The sequence below is a fragment of the Doryrhamphus excisus genome, chromosome 17 (genome assembly GCF_030265055.1).
Source record: "Doryrhamphus excisus isolate RoL2022-K1 chromosome 17, RoL_Dexc_1.0, whole genome shotgun sequence".
NCBI classification, from domain to species: Eukaryota; Metazoa; Chordata; class Actinopteri; order Syngnathiformes; family Syngnathidae; genus Doryrhamphus; species Doryrhamphus excisus.
The window spans coordinates 8,922,857-8,945,759 of NC_080482.1; the positions used below are offsets into that span (position 1 = coordinate 8,922,857).

A 22,903-nucleotide genomic window follows, 5' to 3' on the forward strand; every position below is an offset into this window, starting at 1 on the left:
ACTCCAAATTGTCCATAGGTATGAATGTGAGTGTGAATGGTTGTTTGTCTATATGTGCCCTGTGATTGGCTGGTGACCAGTCTAGGGTGTACCCCGCCTCTCGCACAAAGACAGCTGGGATAGGCTCCAGCCCCCTCCGCGACCCTCGTGAGGATAAGCGATAGAAAATGAATGAATGAATGAATGAATTAGAGTCCAAACTTGCAAACAAAGATGGCTGCCCAAAGAGATTAACATTGGTCTTAATCATAGCAGCAGTTTTACTGGAACTGGGCAAGATATCTTTAGTCAAAGCAAAAAACAACACTGTCTTGAATGTAAAAATGGGTTTCCAGTAAATAGTCTAAATAGATTTACTCCAGGAATTTCACTTTTTGGTGTTTCGAGTGTGACGCTATCCATATAACAGGGGCTACAGGCTTCCTGGGCCTGTATTCACAAAGCATCCTCAGGCTAAAACTAGCTCTAAGTGACGTCAATCTGAGAAAAATCTTAGATTTTTCTTGGAATTTTTACATGCTAAGATAAAAGTTATTTACAAAGCCTTATGAGACCTCCTAAGGCGGTGGTGAGGAAGACTTTTAGGAAGACTAAGAGTGGAGTAAACAGACAAGTTGGCAGAAAGACTGTGTGAAAAAAAAGAGATACGGATTAATTCATTCATTCATTTTCTACCGCTTATCCTCACGAGGAGGCGATGAAGCCTATCCCAGCTTGTCTTTGAGCGAGAGGCGGGGTACACCCCTGGACTGGTCAGCCAGCCAATCACAGGGCACATATAGACAAACAACCATTCACACTCACATTCATACCTATGGACAATTTGGAGTCGCTAATTAACCTAGCATGTTTTTGGAATGTGGGAGGAAACTGAGGGTGGAATCGAACTCGGGTCTCCAAGCTGTGAGGCCTAACTATCGACATGTACAGTATTATTTATTCATTTTCAGCATGTTGAATACCTTCAGTGCCTACACTTATTGTATTTTCTCATGTACTTGGTCATGTCTTATTTTACTTGGCTAGCCTTTATGTTAACTGTTTATTGTATATAGTTCATATGTTTATGTTTATGTTAGCAATCACAGGAATGGCTGACAGCTGAGTCTGCGTCCACCATTAATATTGTAGATTATATTAAGTAGTAAAATGACAGTAAACATAATATCAATATAATGGGCATGTGAATGAGGTCGTTCAAAAATATTCAAGCTGAGCCATAATTAATTTAATTATTTTGCTGAGTTTCATAATTATGACATAAAATTAATGTCCCCATTATACATTTCTTAATAGTGATTGGTTGAGGAGCACCGAGCGCATTTTTTTTGTAACAACCAATCACAGCGCTTAGAAGACCGCATACAGGGTTAGCCCCACCTCCTCACTAGCTAGCTCACTAGCTAGCTCACTTGCTAAGACCGTCCTTGCTTAGAATTGCTCTCAGAAAACTCCGGAATCACTCTTCAGTCAAGATTCATTATAAGGAAATGAGGAGAAGACTCTGAGAAGGTTTGTGACTTTTCCAAGACATTTTGGGTTGCTTCAAAGACAACGTATAGCATGGCTAACAATACTATCGGCACAACTTATAGTTGCTAGTTTTGTGTCGAGGTGCTAAGTCTTCAGGGTCTGAAAGATTTAGACTCTAAGAGGGGTCTGAAACAGGGTCTGAAAGGTTAATCCCTCTTTAAACTAGGGCTGTCAAAAATAGCGTGTTAACTAATCTAGTTCATGAATTACATTAAAATTTTAGCATCGTCATCATGTACCTCATGTCAAGCCATATCTCTGTTACCATGGAAGAGATGGAGGTGGAGCCACAATTCCAACATCATACACGCATCTCCAACACAGTCATGTCCCTAGTCAGCTCATCCGGGGAACAACACTTCCTGTATGTAGTATTCTGGTCATGAGTTATTAAACTTGACTAGGGTTGGGCATCAAGTCTCGAGTGTTGATGGGAACCAGAGCCATTCGGATTCCACTGGGATCGTTTCAAAGTTTTTATTTCGATGCCGATTTTGCAGACCAGAAAAATTAGCTACACCAACGAAAAAAAAGAAGCAGCTAAAAATATTTTATTAATTTTCTACCGCTTATCCTCACGAGGGTCGCTGAGGGGTGCTGGAGCCTATCCCAGCTGTCTTTGGGCGAGAGGCGGGGTACACCCTGGACTGGTGGCCAGCCAATCACAGGGCACATATAGACAAACAACCATTCACACTAACATTCATACCTATGGACAACTTGGAGTCGCTAATTAACCTAGCATGTTTTTGGAATGTGGGAGGAAACCGGAGTATACGGAGAAAATCCACACATGCACAGGGAGAACATGCAAACTCCACACAGAGATGCCCGAGGGTGGAAATGAACTTGAGTCTCCTAGCTGTGTGGCCTGTGCGCAAACCACTCGTCCACCGTGCAGTCAGCTAAAAATTATTATTATGCTCATTTTCCGACCCTTTGTATTGAGTAGGGCTTTCAAGTTAACGCATTAATGACGCGTTTCCGGTTGTTTCCTTTAATGGCGGTAATTTTTTTGAACGCGCAATTAACGTGCCCTCCTTCTCTTTGACCCTCGGCCTCCACCGTAGTTTGGTTGAAACGTGGTAACTCTGTAGCAAATATTAATGAGACATAGAGAAAGAAAAGAGTATTTAGATTGGTAAAGTTAGCTTCAAAGCCCTAGCAGATGGCTCTTGTAGCAAGACAAAAGTTATTTGTATCTACTGTCACTGTGTTTGACTTATTACATCATCTGCCATTGACTGGAGCAGTGCAGGCATTAATAAAACATCTATATAAGGCATCTCCAAAAGCGTGAATAGATGTTGTACATTCCAATTAAAACACTTCCTGTATGTGTTTTTGTGTCCATAAAAACAGCAAACCTACCATAACGATCAGTAATCTGCAAGTACAACTAAAGTTGAGTTATAAGAAATAATGAAAAATGGACTTAAGCAGATGCAGAGAATGGAAAAAAAAGCAAACAAAAACCCCTCCACCAAATTAATCGTTATGTCCCCTCGGGTGTTAAAACATGCAACTGTTTGCCTGTTACCTTTATGAGGTAATAATTACTGCTCGTTTCCGCTGGCGTTATGAGGTCACGATCAGTTATTAGGGAGGGGGGTTAACCATAATGAAGTGAAGTGATGCAACACCTGCTGTGTAATACCAACAATCTACTGCTAATACCCAATTTGCTGGCTAATACCCAACGCTTAACCGCTGGAATGTAGCAGCTTTACAGATATGACATAAACACAATGTGCTGACTTCTGTACACAGGTCGAGACCGATGTTTACAGAGTCTGAACGGCATTCAATAATCATGCCGGATGGGATGTGTCAATCAGCAGAAGGTAGGTCGTCCCTTTCTGCTCTACTTTGAAATCGACTTGTGTAAAAAAAATTTTAAAACACAAAATCGGTCTTCATGTACAGTATGTACAATCATTTAGAATCACAGTGGGGGGCCCTTCTGACAGGTCACTCATCTTGACACTGGCTTAGCAACACAGCATGCATAAAGCCAACACACAAAGCTCTTGTCAGTGTACAAACAGACAAACAAACCACTTAAATCTTGAAAACATTTGAAGTATTTGAATAGTATATATCTCAAAAGACACATTGTTGAATGGTGATAGTTAAGTGTGAATTATAATAAAAAAAAGAGAGATTTTTCAGACACAAAGAGCAACCTAAAATGCGTTTCAGCACGAAACACTCCGTCAAGCACACAGGCAACCAGCAAGGATGTTTTTTCGAATAATCTTACCAGTAAATTCACTCATGTACAAGCACATGTACAGGGACCCAACCTGGACATGTTGTACGTACACGGTCAGGCAAAATGATTGGACATATTTGTAGGTTAAATAAAAGGCAAATAAAGTAAAACTCATTCATTTTCTACCGCTTTTCCTCACGAGGGTCGCGGGGGGTGCTGGAGCCTATCCCAACTGTCTTCAGGTGAGAGGCGGGGTACACCCTGGACTGGTCGCCAGCCAATCACAGGGCACATATAGACAAACAACCATTCACACTCACATTCATACCTATGGACAATTTGGAGTCGCCAATTAACCTAGCATGTTTTTGGAATGTGGGAGAAAACCCGGAGAAAACCCACGCATGCACGGGGAGAACATGCAAACTCCACACAGAGATGGCCGAGGGTGGAATTGAACCCTGGTCTCCAAGCTGTGAGGTCTGCGCTCGACCGCCGTGCCGCCCTAAAGTAAAACTAAAAAGTGTTTTTATTTTCAATAAGTACATATAATGCCATTCTGTTTCATTATGTTTTAAAAATTAAATCAGTTCTGGCGGTGCGAGGTCGCCCGGTTGATTTTCGTTTCAATGCAGATCCAGTAGCTCTGAAGTTGGTAACCCATAACAAGATGGTGTTATCGCCTGGTACGGGATCATGTCTACCAAGATTGAAGTGCAAACGGAATGCTCGTTGTGTTGCAGTTACAGATTTATTTGTTTTGATAAACGTTTCCACAATGAAAGCGCCATGCTCACCAGTCCGAAAAACAATGGCATGAAAAAGAAACAAAGCAAAATTATTTAGCATTATATGAAAAATAATGGCATTATATGTACTTTTTTACATTATAAACACTTTTTTGTTTTTTACTTTATTTGCCTTTTATTTAACCTACAAATGTGTCAGATCATTTTGACCCTGTATAATCACTGCAATCGTTACTAATGGTACCGTATTTTCCGCACTTGGAAAAGTGAAAAAAACATTGACTGTGCGCCTAATGTGTGCACTGAATTCCAAAATCTGTAAAAATGTACTTTGATAAGAGCTCTGCTTGATTGACTGTCGGACCATTTCCCGCTAATGCAGGGACGCAATACATACGCCGGCAGCGATAAACCAATCAGAGAACTCGTTTATGACGAGTATCTGGCATTTTTGCCGGATATGAGTATGAAACGAGTACATTCCGTATTTTTATTTAAAGGAAATGCTCATTATGTATTCACTCTTCATGCTCTGTGATTGACCAGTCACACACAGCGACCGCCTCTCTCTTGACGGCAAGCGGCAGCCACAATAGAGGAGCTCAGTGGTGGCGCTTCATTCACGGTGCAATTGGGAAGTTAAAAGCGGCTCGTCGTTTTTCACAATTCCTCCACTTTATTAGGTTTTCTTTAGCTCTATTTTGGTTTGTATCTAAAGTTACTTGGTTAACACGATCAGGCATCAGTCACTGACTGATGCACGTTTAGTACGTACACTTAACCTCTTACACGCCTCCTGTAGGTACAAGTAAAATAATGATTATTTCTCTCTTTTTCCTCTCGAAAGGTCTAGTCTGGGATGGACATATTCATCTACAAAAGCACCATCATGTCGTCCATCAGACCCAAGAAAATAATGGTAATGGTTTTATTTCATTTGAACATGCATCAGATTACAATTGAATGCATCACATAATCAGTTCACAGTTCCACATGTCCAAAAGGAGTAGGAAGAAGCAAAGCTTATTAAATTCTACCTCTTCATCTGGTGCTTTTACAATCAGTAACTGTTACATTTGTTCACTTCCTGCTTTCCATAATATAGTTTAAGGTTTTTTTTTTTACTCTTTTTCAAGACTTTTCTTCCTTGTATTTAGCAAACATCAACTGCTTGTATTGTTTCTTGAATTGGCTCATCGTTGTGCATTGTTTGAGGGTCTTACTCAATCCATTCCATAGTTTGATTCCACATACTGAAATGCTATGGCTTTTTAACGTAGTCCTAGCATATAAGTGTTTCAAATTTAGATCATATTTCTCCTCTCTTGTAGAGAGAAAATACACTTTGTTCCTGTGCACAATGTGAATTTAAGAAATAAAATAGTCAATTATCTACAAAATTAAACCAATTGGTATTCAGGAACATTTGATAGTTGCATCCCTAATTTCAATAACGACGAGCAGAATGTGTTCCAACTTAGAGGTTCGACCGTCTTCTATTTTCTACAGCTTGCCTGATGCTAAAAGTTGCGCTAAAGAAGAGTTATGTTGAAGGAATTGTTCTCGTGTTTCAGTCACTGCATGAGGCGGCTGCAGGGGGTTGTCACTGCTGCCAGTGGCTTTTAAACTGAAAGAAACCTGCCATATTTTCAACAGCAGACGTCTAAAAGCCTATAAAAAAAAAAACAACAAATACGTCATTAATCACAACTGGCGGGTTGTTTGAAATCAATATCCCTATTTCATCCAGCCAAGCAATTAAAACAAAATCCTGTCTAAATCGGCGTGAAATGCCCATAGTCCAATACCGCATGGCCATTTGGATAGACTTGATGTGACTCACACATTAGAATACTTGTGATTGATGGAGACGATTGCAGGATCTTGACTCACGGTCCCCAAAACACTGCCATAGTGACAACATTGAGCAACGCGGGGGCCAAACACAGTAAGAGTGATGCAATATAGCAGGAAAAAAACTCACAAAGCAAAAGAATGACATAAAAACATATTCAAGTACTGTATTTTAAGCTATAATGGAGGGATACCGTCGCTAAATCAGACTGACTTATCTTAAATTAGATTAACTTAATACCAGCTTATTTATTCATGTATGGGGCCATAATTTGCAGGTGGCTGGGTTCATTACCATTCTGCGAGGACATAAAGGTTTATGCCAGTGTATTTTTATTGTCAATATCACAGCTGCAATGAAAAACTGACGGATGTGCTCAAAGGCGTACAAATACAGCAGGAGATGATTCAGCTGTGAAACACACTTGGCGAGATGAAATCGTGTGGGTTTTTTTTTTTTTTGGTAGGCTTGTTATTTAAATTTGTACAAAACGGTGACACTTTGATCTCGCCCAGGAGCCAACAAAATATGAATAGGTACAATCATAGGGCCCCTAATATTAGGCACATGTGGACCACACATATATAGAATGCAATTTTGGAAGAATTAGCATGTGGATGCTTGTGGACAAGGGAAATTACAGTATAGGACTTTATGGAATGGGTAAGATGTCAATTGGGGTTAATATTTGGACACTGGAAAGGTTAGAATGGATTGAGAAATGTGGAAGTGGTAAAAATTCTCAAGTTCAGAGGGAATTTGAAAGTGGGAATGTGGATAATTGGTAGCCTGAATGTCCAGAATATCATGAATGAGCTACAAATAAAATAAAACAAAAATAAAATAAATCAAAATAAAATAAATGAAATGAAATAAAAAAATAAAAAATAAAATAGAATAAATGAAAGAGCTGCATGTTATGATGTTGGAATGGTTTGAGAAATGTGGAACTTGGAAATTAATTTTACTGGTCACTGATTTTTTTCTTCAACTTTGACCCCTGCACTAATTTATGTCTTTGTACTAAGCTCCTTTACTTCAAGTGAACTCATGAAAAGCTTGTCAACCCATTGGAGATCCCTGGAGATTGTTATTCAATATAACTGATATACTGCCTGACTGCTAAAAAATGCTAAAATCATCACACAGAAACTTAACACTCAACATCTAGATAAGATATTTACAAGGCAAGTACCAATACAGGTTTAAAATGCAAAAAATAGCTATTTTAACTTCCCAAGCAAAGCATTTCTATATGATTATCGAGATTTCTGTGTGAAAGCACACACCATTCTGGAGCAATGGCGAATACATTAGATCTGCTTTCACGGCTCCATCCGTCCATTTTCTATGCCGCTTATCCTCACTAGGGCTAGGGGGGTATGCTGGAGTCTATCCCCAGCTGTCTTCAGGCGAGAGCCAGGTACACCCTGGACTGGTCACCAGCCAATCACAGGGCACATATAGACAAACAACCATTCACACTCACATTCATACCTATGGACAATTTGGAGTCGCCAATTAACCTAGCATGTTTTTGGAATGTGGGAGGAAACCGGAGTACCCGGAGAAAACCCACGCATACACAGGGAGAACATGCAAACTCCACACAGAGATGGCTGAGGGTGGAATTGAACTCAGGTCTCCTAGCTGTGAGACCTGCACGCTAATCAAATAAGCCAAATACAACAAACAGCCCAAATAACCATTCCATTACCATTCATTTTCTACCGTTTATCCTCGCAGGGGGTGCTGGAGCCTATCCCAGCTGTCTTCAGGCAAGAGGCGGGGTACACCCTGGACTGGTCGCAAGCCAATCACAGGGCACATATAGACAAACAACCATTCACACTCACATTCATACCTATGGACAATTTGTAGATTTGGGATATGGGAGGAAACCGGAGTACCATGACCAAACCAACGCACACACAGATGGGGGGGGACATGCAAACTCCATACAAAGATGCCCAGGCAGAGAATCGAACGCTTTTATGGCTCTGATGCAGCATGCATTATGAGTGATCTGACACAGAACGTGTGACTAATGTTACACTTTCAGAGGTAACAGCATAGAGGCCGCGAAGGCGCCTGTGTAAAAAGGGAACGTTGCAAAAGTTCAACACACATCTTTCCTGCTGTTGTGTTGAAAACGATATTGTCACACGTGGAATTATCTGATCCTGTGCTGCTGTGACGCTGTGTGAAACTGACGCTGCACATACGGTTTCAGCAATATCCCACTTTTGCTGGCTTCTGTATAAAATGGAGGGATAAATACTGGATCTTCTTTTAGGGCTATTTTGTAGTCATTAAAAAAAAGAACATGGAGCTGCATTTTCAGACGAATGAGACAAACAACATTCCAAGGTGACAAGAGGGCACCTTTTAATCTAATCAGTATTATATGCAACGCAAAGCATGTCGCAATAAAATGCCGTCTCTGCGGGGTACGTAATTACGCAATCACTGATCAAACCTCACGGGGGGTCGTGTTGCAAATGGAAGAGAACGCTTGTGAACAAATACATGAAGAGGCGTCGCGCTTTGATCAGATATGGCAACAATCTTTGTAGTATAGTATAGTAAACTATGGTATACAATTAAATTAATTATGAATTGAAACAACACTTCTGTGGTGTTGTGTTGTCGCAGCATAGAGCGACTTTTGCATGTTGTTTCTGCATTGTTTCGGTAACAGCATTGAACTGCTCAACCCTTTAGCGTTTTATTGTACCGCTGTTGCTGGTGCTTAGCGCTAGTTAACCTGATAGCATATTAACGGCACACATTAGGATGTTTACTGCTTTTTCATCTGGCTGAACTATTAATGGATGCTTGTGGCTCGGCTCAGCGCCTCTCGTCTATTTTTTATGTCCATAGGTATGAATGTGAGTGTGAATGGTTGTTTGTCTATATGTGCCCTGTGATTGGCTGGCGACCAGTCCATGGTGTACCCCCGCCTCTCGCCCGAAGACAGCTGGGATAGGCTCCAGCACCCTCTGCGATCCTCGTGAGAATAAGCGGCAGAAAATGAATGAATGAATAATAACAATGGGCTGCACGGCGAGTGGTTACCTCACAGGTCTCGCAGCTAGGAGACCCGAGTTCAATTCCACCCTCGGCCATCTCTGTGTGGAGTTTGCATGTTTTCTCCATGCATGCGTGGGTTTTCTCCGGGTACTCCGGTTTCCTCCCACATTCCAAAAACATGCTAGGTTAATTAGCGACTCCAAATTCATTCATTCATTCATTCATTTTCTACCGCTTATCCTCACGAGGGTCGCGGGGGTGCTGGAGCCTATCCCAGCTGTCTTCGGGCGTAAGGCGGGGTACACCCTGGACTGGTTGCCAGCCAATCACAGGGCACGACTCCAAATTGCCCATAGGTATGAATGTGAGTGTGAATGGTTGTTTGTCTATATGTACTCTGTGACTGGCTGGCAACCAGTCCAGGGTGTACCCCGCCTCTCGCCCGAAAACAGCTGGGATAGGCTCCAGCACCCCCGCGACCCTCGTGAGGATAAGCAATAGAAAATGAATGAATGACTGAATTCCTTATGTGGGCTGCACGGTGGACGACTGGTTAGTGTGGAGGCCACACAGTCAGGACACCTGGGTTTGAGTCTCCGCTTCGGCATCTCTGTGTTCTCCCTGTGCGTGGGTTTTCTCCGGTTTTCCTTCCAAAAATTATTAATTGGCAACTACCCCGCCTCTCGCCCAAAGACGGCTGGGATAGGCTCCAGCACCCCTGCAACCCTCGTGAGGATAAGCGGTAGAAAATGAATGAATGAATGAATGAATGAATGAATATAATGCTACAACTGGTGGGCCGCGGTGACCCAATGTCAGTGAACGCACCTTCGGTCCGTGCTATTCATTTAGCACGTTACCATCAAGCCATGGACTTAATGCGCCATCCGTCCGACACACAGCCAGATAGCTACAGTACATATCGACTGGAGAAGAGCACGGCACAAAGTGAAAGCTCTCGCTGTGTTGCATGGGGGAATTCCGCCCACAATGGAGACTACCAGTACAATATGATGGGACTGTTTGAAGCCCAGTTTGATCTCCTGCCCCAGCCAGAGGGGTGGTCCACAGAGGAAATGATCCTCCTATTATTATTAAGTGTTGTTAACTTCTTGTTTCATCTGCACGGTGGCCCGAGTGGTTTGCGCACAGGCCTCAGAGCTAGGAGACCTGAGTTTGATTCCACCATCGGAGTTTGCATGTTCTCCCTGTGAATGCGTGGGTTTTCTCCGGGTACTCCGGTTTCCTCCCACATTCCAAAAACATGCTAGGTTAATTGGCCACTCCAAATTATCCATAGGTATGAATGAGAGTGTGAATGGTTGTTTGTCTATATGTGCCCTGTGATTGGCTGGCGACCAGTCCAGGGTGTACCCCGCCTCTCGCCTAAAAGACAGCTGCGACATACATACACTTTCTTCAAAATAATTTTTGAGTTTGTTGATAAAAACGTATTATTGCTGAACCCATCATCAAACTAGTTTTTCTGCTGGCGCACCATCTTATTTTGCACAACCTCAAATTCAAACTGCACTTTAATGCCATGTCATTAAAGGGACTGTTTGCAAGTGGCTTATAATTACAGCTCCAGCGCTTACAAATGCTTTTGTGCATGTGTGCTACCTGGGGTGCAGCTTACATAGTCGGAGCAAGTTAGTACATTCCCGGCAACCAGGTAATCATTGCAAAGAGTAATTTTAAATGTAAAATGTAAATAAATAAATGTTATTTATGAAATAAATAAGATATGAGAAACATTTACGCTCCAAAAATTTCAGTAATTTGTCATTTGAGGGGTGGGTGGATCTTGCAGCAAAACAAGTTGATGTATGGCACATTCATTTGGAAAAGTCACATGAGAACGTTACAAAAAACGGCTTCTTTTGCCGCATCATCAACAAGTTCCATCAAGGTCAAACATTCATTCATTCATTCATTTTCTAACGCTTATCCTCACGGGGGTCGCGGGGGTGCTGGAGCCTATCCCAGCTGTCTTCGAGCGAGAGGCGGGGTACACCCTGGACTGGTCGTCAGCCAATCACAGGGCACATATAGACAAACAACCATTCACACTCACATTCATACCTATGGACAATTTGGAGTCGCCAATTAACCTAGCATGTTTTTGGAATGTGGGATTAAACCCACGCATGCACGGGGAGAACATGCAAACTCCACACAGAAATGGCCGAGGGTGGGATTGAACTCAGGTGTCCCAGCTGTGAGGTCTGCGCGCTAACCACCCGTCCACCGTGCAGCTCCTGTTCAATATATATAATCATTCATTCATTTTCTAACACTTTTTTCTCACGAGGGTCGCAGGGGTGCTGGAGCCTATCCCAGCTGTCTTTGGGCGAGAGGCGGGGTACACCCTGGACTGGTCAGCCAGCCAATCACAGGGCACATATAGACAAACGACCATTCACACTCACATTCATACCTATGGACAATTTGGAGTCACCAATTAACCTAGCATGTTTTTGGAATGTGGGAAACATGCACGGGGAGAACATGCAAACTCCACACAGAGATGGCCGAGGGTGAAATTGAACCCTGGTCTCCTAGCTGTGAGGTCTGCACGCTAACCACTCCACCGCCGTGCCGCCCTCAATATATATATATCATAATCAGGAATCAGGAAGTGAGCTGACTGAAGAAGACCGAAAAAAACACAAACTGACTAGCGCATTTGGGCTGCACGGTGAGTGGTTAACATGCAGGCCAAACAAGAGACCTGGGTTCAATTCCCCGCTCAGGCTCAGGTATCTCTGTGTGGAGTTTGCATGTTCTCCCCATGCAAGCATGTTTCAAAAACATGCTAGGTTAATTGGCGACTGAATGAATGTGATTGGTTGTTTGTCTATATGTGTCCTGTGATTGGCTGGCGACCAGTCCAGGGTCACCTAAAGACAGCTGGGATAGGCTCCAGCATGTCGGCAACCCTTGTGAGGATGGCAAATGTTATATTCCAGCAGTCTCTGCATCCAGTCTGCCCAAAAATTGCTGTCAGCTGCCTCATTCTTGCCTTAGCACACACCGCTGATTGCAGAAAATACCACAAAAATACCAAGTCAGACAAACATTAAAATACGGAGCTCCAGGATTTTTTTTTTTTTTTATAAACAGTTCAACCTTGGGTCTATTCTCTCCTGAGTGCTATTCTAGGTCTGTAATGGATTTCATGCAAATGGCCATCCCCTGTGGTCCAGCAAGGGCACTGCAGCCAGTGCACTAAACTGCAGCTGAGGCCAAAGCCACGACGAGGCACAGTGACATAAGCAAAAGCCTCTGGACAGAATCAAGAAATTGACACAGACTTGAGCAGTCATGCCACCATGTAAACAACACGCGATGTTACCCAAAATGCCTTTTGCCTGCCTTGCCATATTCTTGCAGGAACTGGTCCCTGAATGACCTCAAATCAAGCTCAGCATCCTTGTGTCTCTTACACACACATACGCACACACACACATACACACACACAAGCATCAGTCTGCTTCAGTGCCGCATCACGGGCCAGACCGAGGACAAGAACGCATCACCTGCGCCTCAAACCAAGCCCCATTTGGAAGGACGCAAAGCTGACGCCGTCTATTATCTAATGCAGTGGCTGCCGTTTTTGTCCTGGGTGTTGCTGGCGCAGCACTGTGTCCAAGCACACACACATACACACACACACACACACACACACACACACACAACAATATCCAAATGATCACGCTTCAGTCCGCTTTTTGCACACACTACACACATTGCTTTTAACTTCTGACTATTCAATCTTAATGACTCCATTAACCGAGAGGCCATTAGCGGCCTGTACTTTATGACCGACTAAACAGCCCAGCCGGGAGCACACACACACACTCCCAAAAAAAAAAAAAAAAGCAAAAAAAAACCATGCATGTGTGTCCAATGAAGCTCTTTTTTTTGTCACCCTGCTTGACTCACACACACACACACACACACACACACACACGTATGCTCACTCCATCTTTTCCCTGAGGCCGAAAACAGGAGTGGACAAACAGCTAAGCAAATAGGGGCTATATTTTGTGCTCCATTAGGCAATGATGAGCCAAGCTTTCGCGCAAGCTGGTCAAGCACCTGAGGATTGAGAGGAGAGGAAGCAGGAAGCGCAAACAGCCGCTCAGCTCAGCTTGAAGAGATCTCCCTAAGTGTCCAGAAAAAAAAAAAAGCTGCCCGAGCGCACTTTTATGGAAAATGGGCCATATGAATGGCATCATGGGATATAGAAACTGCCGCCGTAAATTGCATGTGGACGATGAGTTTAAATACTAAAAAATGTGAAACAGTGAGAATTTCACAATTCATGGGGCCCTGAAGGTCAAACTATTTGGAGTTCAACTAAAAGGTAAAATCGAAAATATGCCTTAAAGCTAAACTATCTTGTTAGACTTTTGTGTTTTTTCGTGCTTTTTCCTGGTCTTTAATGTGTTTTTGGATAAATGTGATGCTAACCACAGAATTGGTAATTGACATTAAAGTAAAAGTTCTGGCAGCATAAATTAATTTATGTAACATGCATTTCCAAAAACAGTACATGCAGTTCTATCTGTCGAGAAAAAACAGTCTGGTTATTACTTAAAACAGCACCTGTACAGTAAAAAGAGCTTTTATGAACATATTCATTCACTTTACATTAAAAAGAAAACTGCTTCAACATGACAAGAACTTGGGAGTCAACCAATAGCCACGTATACATGGACCCAAATATTACAATTGCATTCAGTTTATTTGCTCAAACGGAAAGAATTGAACTCTTTCCGAGAGAAAAGTGCCAATCCGAATGAATATATAATCGGATTAACAGGGGTGGAATATTCCTTTCCCCAATCCGATTGAGGTATCTTGTACCCACTCAAATGGAAAGTTGTCAGACTGCGTTCTTCTTCGTGGTGTTTTTCTTCTTCTGTTGTTTATTGGCGGTTGGCAAGCAGCTTTCATGTGCATTAGCGCCATCTGTGGAACAGAATCTAAACCCTTCTATACTTTATATATCCAGTTTTTCTTTAAAAAGAAAATATATATCTATATAAAACATGTCCCGAGAAGATTGAAATTGATATTTTCCTGTTTATTTATTTTAATTTAATTTAATTTAACCCGGGTGCGTTCTTTCAGCGCATGCTCAGATATGACGTTGTTTCTAAAATAACCAAATCTCCATTGTTGGCGTTTGGGTGTAATACCGCATGGTCCACTAGGGGGTGCTAGCAGCGATGGTGGTATAGAGTAGGTGACAAAACGACAGAGGAAGAATAAATCCTGAGGGTGAATATACGTCAAGTCATCGTGGATTGTCTTCCTTATTCTGTACCACAGGTTAGTACAAAGTAGAGACAATTTATATTTTAACGGCTGTAAAGAGTTTAGAAAGTTGCTAGAGTAAAACAGCTGACTGCCAAATGTTTGTTACAAAATGTGTTGTAGAGCATTTGAACATGAGCGAAATGGCTAATGCTAGCCAGCTTTAATGTACAGTTAATAGCATGAAGCAGGCTAACTGAAAAATGTGAAATGTGTCTGGAAGCAAATTGGTAATTGTTGATGTCATCATCTTATGATATCTGAAGTGTTGTTATTTTTGAGAGGAAGAATAAATCCTGAGGGTGAATATACGTCAAGTCATCGTGGATTGTCTTCCTTATTCTGTACCACAGGATTTTCAAGGCATACAACCCCTCCAGGTGGTGGAGGGGCAACATGAGTGTGCGCTGAAAGAATGCACCCAGGTTCAATTAAATTAAAATAAAATTCAAACTTGATGTTTTATATAGATATATATTTTCTTTTAAAAGAAAAACTGGACTTGTGAATGGCGTATAGAAGGGTTTAGATTCTGTTCCACAGATGGCGGTAATGCACACGAAAGCTGCTTGCCAACCGCCAATAAACAACAAAAGAAGAAAAACACCACAAAGAAGAACGCAGTCTGACAACTTTCCGTTTGAGCGGGTACAAGATACCTCAATCGGATTGGGGAAAGGAATATTCCACCCCTGTGAATCCCATTATATATTCATTCCGATTGGCACTTTTCTTTCGGAATAAGGTGTATACAAAGTTTGAGTAAATAAACCGAATGCAATTGGAATATTTGGGTCCATGTATACAGCAGCGGGATGAGAGTGGACAATTAATTAGTGTCTGGAGGCAATACCATCCCATCATTTATCCATCAGTTCTCTGATGTAGTATTTTTTTAATTGAAATTTGACACATAATAGCAATGAAATGAAATGAACGTCTCTCTCAATCGGCATCCCCATCACAATGATAGGCAATTGAGTGCAATTCAAGAAAAGAATGCCGCCGGGCAACAAAAACAAAGTAGAAGAACTGCTCATTAATTGCGTGAACTTGTGTCTTAGCAAGATTTTTTTTTCATTTATTGAAGGTTTTGGATATTTGATTTGTTGGAAATATGTTTGTTAAGTAATGTTGTGCCCCGCCTCGCTTTTACTCATGTTTTAAATGTGTATTAACCAATGAATGTTGTATTTTGGTGTTGTCTTCTATTCTGTTTACTTGCTTTATTCAAGTATTACTTTTCAAAATACTTTATTCAAGTATTTTGAAAAGTGCTATACAAATAAAATGTATTATTATTATTATTATAAGTTTATTTCCGACACAAATCAGAGCCAAAATGACATTGTCACATATGCATTGTGACTGGCGCTGCACTGGTTCCACGGGCTGAGTCATAAATCACGACTGATGTGCCTTCTGATGGTTGAAGGCCCGGTAGGGTGGGGGGGGCTGCAAAGTTCACATCGTGTCACTGAAGCACCCCCGCTCCCCCGCCAGATAGATGACAGTCTGGAGAGTGGAGCACTCACGACCCCCCTTTAATCGGAATATTTGCTGTGTATGTGCGTCATCGGCGTCACAATTCAGTCTCTTGGTTACTGTATGCTACACACGTGTGTGTGCTTTCGCCATTTCTTCAGCTAATCTTCTGCTCTGCAGGCAAATGATTTCTCCTGCTGCGAGGCGAGCGCACCTTCTTCATATCTCAATAGAGAGGTGGAGGGTATAGGGGGGGGGGGGGGGGGGGGGGGGGGGGGGGGCTCGAGTCCAGCCCAACCCTGTTATTAGCTCACTACACCGGGAGATGCGGTGGTTCCGCATGCTTTATTTTGTACTCAGCGGGACCCGGGGGTGGACCTTTCTGCTTGCTTGCTTGCTCTTCCCCACTGTTGAGGTGGTGGAAGTCCATTCATCAGATACTACATGAGAAGAAACACACACAGCCTGAGAAGTCAGCTTTTTACTCCACAAGGTCAACTTCAGTCAGCGCTCTCTTGCAAAGCTGTCAAGTGCGGAAATGTGAGACAAACCGACAGCAAGATAGATGCAGTGACAGTTTTAGAGGGGAAAAAATAGTAGGAGGTCAAACACTTTGGGTAAGAAAAGGCACAAATCCATCACTAGTTATTATTATGAAATAAAACTAGCAGCGTGTAACAATGTGAAGAGAATAGCATGACTGAGAGACTATGTTGCTAGGCAGACTACGTGGCGCATAAGTCTTTGTGCCCCATCAGCAATTCATTAATTCATTCATTTTCTACCGCTTATCCTCATGAGGGTCGTTGGAGCCTATCCCAGCTGTCATCTGGCGAGGTATCCACCTGGTACACCCTTGGACTGGTTCGCCAGCCAATCACACGGCACATATAGTCAAACAACCATTCACACTCACATTCATACCTATGGACAATTTAGATTCGCCAATTAACCTAGCATGTTTTTGCGATGGGCTACACGGCGGTCGAGTGGTTAGCGCACAGATCTAACAGCTAGGAGACTAGGGTTCAATTCCACCCTCGGCCATCTCTGTGTGCATGTTCTCCCTGTACATGCGTAGGTTTTCTCCAGTTTCCTCCCACATTCCAAAAACATGCTAGGTTAATTGGCGACTCCAAATTGTCCATAGGTATGAATGTGAGTGTGGATGGTTGTTTGTCTATATGTGCCCTGTGATTGGCTGGTGACCAGTCCAGGGTGTACCCTGCCTCTCGCCCGAAAACAGCTGGGATAGGCTCCAGCACGCCCTGCGACCCTCGTGAGGATAAGCGGTAGAAAATTAATGAATGAATTAATGTTTTTGGAATGTGGGAGGAAACCGGAGTACCCGGAGAAAACCCACGCATGCACAGGGAGAACATGCAAACTCCACACAGAGATACCCGATGTTGGAATCGAACTAAGGTCTCCTAGCTGTGTGCTAACCACTCATCCACCGTGCACCGCCCCCATAGGCCAATGAAAATAAATTTACACAAGCAGGAAGTCAAACATCGAATCACTCACACAAAATAGGAGACACATTCTGAGATCTTGTAAAAAAACATAATAAAAAAGCATCATGAAAGTGGTGACAGCTGCCAACATATCAATATTTCTTCCATTTTAAAGCTGCCAATGGACCCAAAACTTACAAAAACATCTTCATAATATTCATGAGACGTAATATCACAGCAACAGCATGCAACACATACACCCAACTTGTTGCTAGGCAGGATTCATAGGCTCACTCAGAAAAGGCAAAATGAATTGAATTAAACATTAGGGGCAAACAACACCGTGCCCCCCCCCCCCCCGAACAGACAGCCAATAGAAACATTCAGAAATATTTGCACACTTGTTGCAAGAAGTAAAGAATGACGGAATCCATGAAAGCCACATCGGCGTATTATAATAATAGCCTAGCTTCTTTTTGCCTTGAGGCCATGTGACACCAGTGCTGTTTCCACTCCTTTCCAAACAGAAAGGGCATCCCTGCAGCGAAGCCGATGGCTCTCCCGATGCCACCGCTCATGCCATGGAAGCTTTGATGCCATCACACATACACCCCCCTCCAACACCCTTGTCCCCGTGAGAGTGGCAGCGCGTTATCAGTGTGCAGCTGCAGTAATCGTATTATTTAGTAATCTTAGTGGCAAAGGGCTGACCAACAGTGCGAACAAAGCGAGGCCTCACTAAAGCCATCAGAGTGCTCCCATAGACGGAAGGTCTTTGCTTGCTCCAGGGCCCCTCTAATACCCAACACACACACACATTCTCGGAATGCATCTGGCCCTGCCTCCCCCAAGTGTCCTTTTTGCCCGTTGCATTCCGCCCCCCCTTCCCTTCGCTTCCCAACAATCTTTTTTCCTCTCTCTCCCAACCTTTCTATCTCGCTCCAAGCTGGAAGTCGGTGTAATGGCGTTATTCGCAGCTCATTGGTCTGTTTGACGGGACTATCTTGATTGAGCGTCTCCCGGGTGCGGGGGGCCTAGCGACTGTGACAGTGTATAAAGATGTGCATGTGTCTGAGGAGATAGATGGGGGGGGGGGGGGGGTGTAATGTGCGGGATGGCGTGGGGCTCGGGCCCAACATCCGATGCGACACGCGTGGAGATGAAAGAAGGCGGAAATGATATGCGGCCGGGGTGCAACGCTCCGGGCGTGAAATGGAGGCGGCAAAGTACAAGTCAGGGAATCAGAGTGGCTCTCATTAGCTGGTTCACCCCCTTCCCCCCCACACCCACTCCCATCCGCCATTCCATTTTTTCCTCCTTTTGACAGAAAAGGCAAAAATGCTCAGAGAAGCAAAAAAAATTCAGCACTAATTAGTTCAAATTAACCTCAGGACCAATATGAAGCCTTACACACACACACACACACACACACTAAGAGAGTACTTCTCCTTTGCCTCTTTCTAGACTCTTTCACACAGCGATACTGCAAAATGGCCGCATGAGAGCTGGAACCGAATACAGATCAGCGTTGACCAGACTATGCCTTTAAAACACAAGGGTTCTCACCTGCTGGCTCACGGCCCAAAAAGGGGATCACTGAGTTGTTTTGAGTGGCTCGTAAAACGCAAAAAAAATATTTATATTTTAATGTGTATCCAATGTTGGAGTTTTATTTTGAAAGTCATTTTATTTTGAAAGGTGAGCAGCAGTTTAGCATCTTTAGTTTAGTTAGGCAAGCGTAAAAATCTATTCAAAATGTGTTTTTTGTTTTGTACACTGAGAATAAAAAGTCTCCTTTCACACAATATGACCTCCAAAAGGTGGAATATTGTCAGAGAGCAATATGGTCCCCAGTTCTGTCTTGGTAGCCTCTTTCATACAGAGATCATAATAGAAGATTCTGCATTTATCTCTCTTTGCCTTTTACACAGGACCCAGCAAAGGTGGGATACGTCACATGACAACACGGTATCTGGGTATGACTGTAGATCATAATCTACTTCAGAAGGTGACATGGTCTCGTGTTCAGTTTTGGAAGCTGTAATAGAAGATTTGGTATTCATCCGACTTTGCCTTTCACACAGAATATAGCAATGGTGGGAGATTAACTGGGAGATAACTGTGTGTCCTTTCACACAGAAATATGGCATCCTACAACCAGATACTACTCGGTATGCTGTGTCAGCAGCGACACACAATTCCTACATACATGATTTGGCATTAAACCTCTTTGCCTTTTACACAGGACCTAGGCAAGTTGGGATATTGCCACAACTGTGAGTACTTTCATAAAACAAAAATAACGATATGATCCCAGTTCTGTGCCAGCAGCCTCTTTCACACAGAAATCCTGCACAACCAGAATCGTAACAGAAGACCTTTGCCTTTTACACAGAACATAGCAATGGTGGGAGATTAACTGGGTGATAACTGTGTGTCCTTTCACACAGAAATATGGCATCATACAACCAGATACTAGTAGGTATGGTGTGTCAGCAGCGCCACACAATTCCCACATACAAGATTTAGCATTCAACCTCTTTGCCTTTTACACAGGACCTAGCCAAGCTGGGTATTGCCACAACTGTGAGTACTTTCATGAAACAAAAATAACGACATGATCCCAGTTTCGTGTCAGCAGCCTCTTTCACACAGAAATCCTGCACAACCAGAATCATAACAAAAGACCTTTGCCTTTTACACAGAACATAGCAATGGTGGGAGATTAACTGGGAGATAATTGTGTGTCCTTTCACACAGAAATATGGCATCCTACAACCTGATACTACTCAGTATGCTGTGTCAGCAGCGACACACACAATTCCCACAAACAAGATTTGGCATTCAACCATCTTTGCCTTTCACACAGGACTTAGCCAAGCTGGGATATTGCCACAACTGTGAGTACTTTCATAAAACAAAATAACGATATGATCCCAGTTCTGTGTCAGCAGCCTCTTTCACGCAGAAATCCTGCACAACCAGAATCGTAACAGAAGACCTTTGCCTTTTACACAGCACCCAAAAAAACACTTTTACACAATACAACATAACCCAATCTGATAAGTCAATATAAGATGATATACTTGTCAAATAACAGGAGAGGTGACTGTCAGCACTGCGGAACACCCTTTCACACAGGAAGCGTCCCACCTCTATTACCGCTCAGATAGGCGACAAACTGTCAGCTGGACTTGTTCAGTGTCTGTGTTTATACAGAACAACCACAAGGGGAAAAAGGTGGGGGAAAAAGCCATCTTTTAAGGGAAGTCAGTGTGAAAGGGGCTTTTGACACCATCCTGATGCCCATGTAAGCTTGGCTGTAAGATCACAATCTTTGGCGCGCACACACACACACACACACACACACGCTGAAATAGCCTGGAGCAGAGGAAGCGCAGGAAAGCAAACATGCTGCCAAAGACGTCAGAAAAAAAAAACACACACTGCAGACAAAAAAAAAAAAGATTGGGAGCGCTTGATTCTGATCACACACAAGCTGAAACAACACAGAAAAAGAAGTGAGAAGCTTCTACTTACAGAAGGAGTCTTGGAACGCTGGGGGAAAAGGGGGAAGTGGCGGTCGGGAGCACTTCAAGCTTCAGCCAAGGCTAGAGGGCTTCATGGTGTTATGGAGTGGGGTGGCGGGTGGGGCACTGAAGGAATCTCCGGTGTTTATAATGCGATGGTAACAAAAATAATCCCTTTTTTCTTTTTTGTTGTCCTCCTTTTCTTGTTTTTCCCGAAAAGCAATCACCTTGCCAGCTGGCGGGAAGCAAAAGGGACATAAAAGAGTAAAATGTCGTTCAGATGAAGAAGTAGAAGAAGAAGAGGAGGATTTTCACACACCTGCTCTCTTGCCACCTGTTTTATGAGTGGGGGGAAAAAAAAAAAGCAGGCCAGAGCGACAAAACAACAAGGCTGCCCCCTATTCCTTACGTCTCTTCCACCCCCCCACCCCCCTTTTTTTTTCCACACGCGTCCCTTTTCCGCTGTCTTTCCTTCTCACACGCCACTCAGAATGACAATGAGTTGCATGCTGTCTGCAGCTCCTGGCTCCACGCCATGACGCTTGGAAAAGACCTGTCTGTCTGTGTACTCAGTCATCTTTTCCATCTGCGTTCAAGTCCAAAGAGACAGTCCGAGCAGGTGGTGGTGTTGGTGGTGGGGCGGTCTTTTAAACCCTAGTACCTCCAAACAATCCCTTCCCGGCACATTGCACTCCAATACAGCACCGATGGGCTTTTTAAAAAGGCTTTTAAACAACCCTTGTTAATTCTCTCTCTTTTTCCTCTACCTGTTTGTTTGTTATGGTTTCTGGATCGCTTTATTCCTCCATCAGTGCGGAAAAAAAAAAAAAAGTTGGGATGAAATTGTTCCTAATAAAAATTAGTTCTCCTTCTGATAAGTCAATCAGGATACACAGTTTTGTTTTTCCCAAAAGAGGAAATAAGGTTTTCAATTACTTCCTGTTTTCCTGTGTGCGCCCACTAAATATTGCAACCTCAACAGGATATCCGGGGGATGGTTCCGGATGGTGTCCGAAAACTCCATCGTCTTCTTGGGGCATCACAACAAGTCTATTTCGTTTCCGATGAAGCCCCCGCCCCCCCCCACGACAAGCTGAATTGAATGGACTCCTCTGAAGCCCGGGTCCAGCTTATCCAAAATGGGGGTTTGCTGCTGCTGGTGCTGGTTAGCTCATCGCCATGTCGTCCGCCAAAGACGTCACATCTAGAAGAGATGGAGAAAGAGTGTATAAAAAGGTTAGGACGCTGACATTTGTGTCACTCCGTTTCATCACACGTGTCACTCCGCTCGTCATCACTCTTCGGCCTGTCTTGTTATGCCCTTGTCACTTTGTCCCCCACATCCACCCACCCACCCACACCCTTCACGCTCTGTGGTTTTTCTCACTTCTAACTTATCGTCTGATTTCGGGGGGGGAAAAAAAAGGTTTGACCCCATCACATCCTCTTTCGGTTCAATCATATTTTTACATTCACACCTGATAATTACACTTTCTTGAATTCCTCGTTAGCTGTCTGTCATTCTCAAACCGTGTTCACGATGTGATGACATCATGAACATCCATGAAAACAGTCTGATTTACTGTCAATTTGGAATAACACTAAATCATTTCCCTCTGCCTCATAATATGAATGATAACATTGAGTGGGAAGTAGTCTGCTAGCTAACAAACAGATGGACAACCAAACACTAATTACGGTATGCTACAATTTTTAGC

General features: G+C 43.1%; 1 protein-coding gene and 1 long non-coding RNA gene across 4 annotated transcripts in view; one reads left to right on the forward strand and one right to left on the reverse strand.

Moving 5' to 3' along the window:
* grik5 (glutamate receptor, ionotropic, kainate 5) overlaps positions 1-22,903 on the reverse strand; it is a 194,757-nt gene that overhangs the window by 165,434 nt on the left and 6,420 nt on the right. For both annotated transcript variants that reach the window (XM_058053106.1, XM_058053105.1), the window contains exon 3: positions 21,196-22,389. The gene's annotated coding sequence lies outside the window, so the exon portion shown is untranslated. The remainder of the gene's footprint in view (positions 1-21,195; positions 22,390-22,903) is intronic.
* LOC131105230 (uncharacterized) lies at positions 1,374-22,749 on the forward strand. 2 transcript variants are annotated; one of them, XR_009119909.1, is made up of 4 exons: positions 1,374-1,512; positions 3,304-3,377; positions 5,345-5,416; positions 22,168-22,749. It is a non-coding gene; the product is annotated as an uncharacterized LOC131105230 (long non-coding RNA). The 2 variants fall into 2 exon arrangements; XR_009119908.1 differs by lacking the exon at positions 22,168-22,749 and having other exon boundaries at positions 5,345-6,243.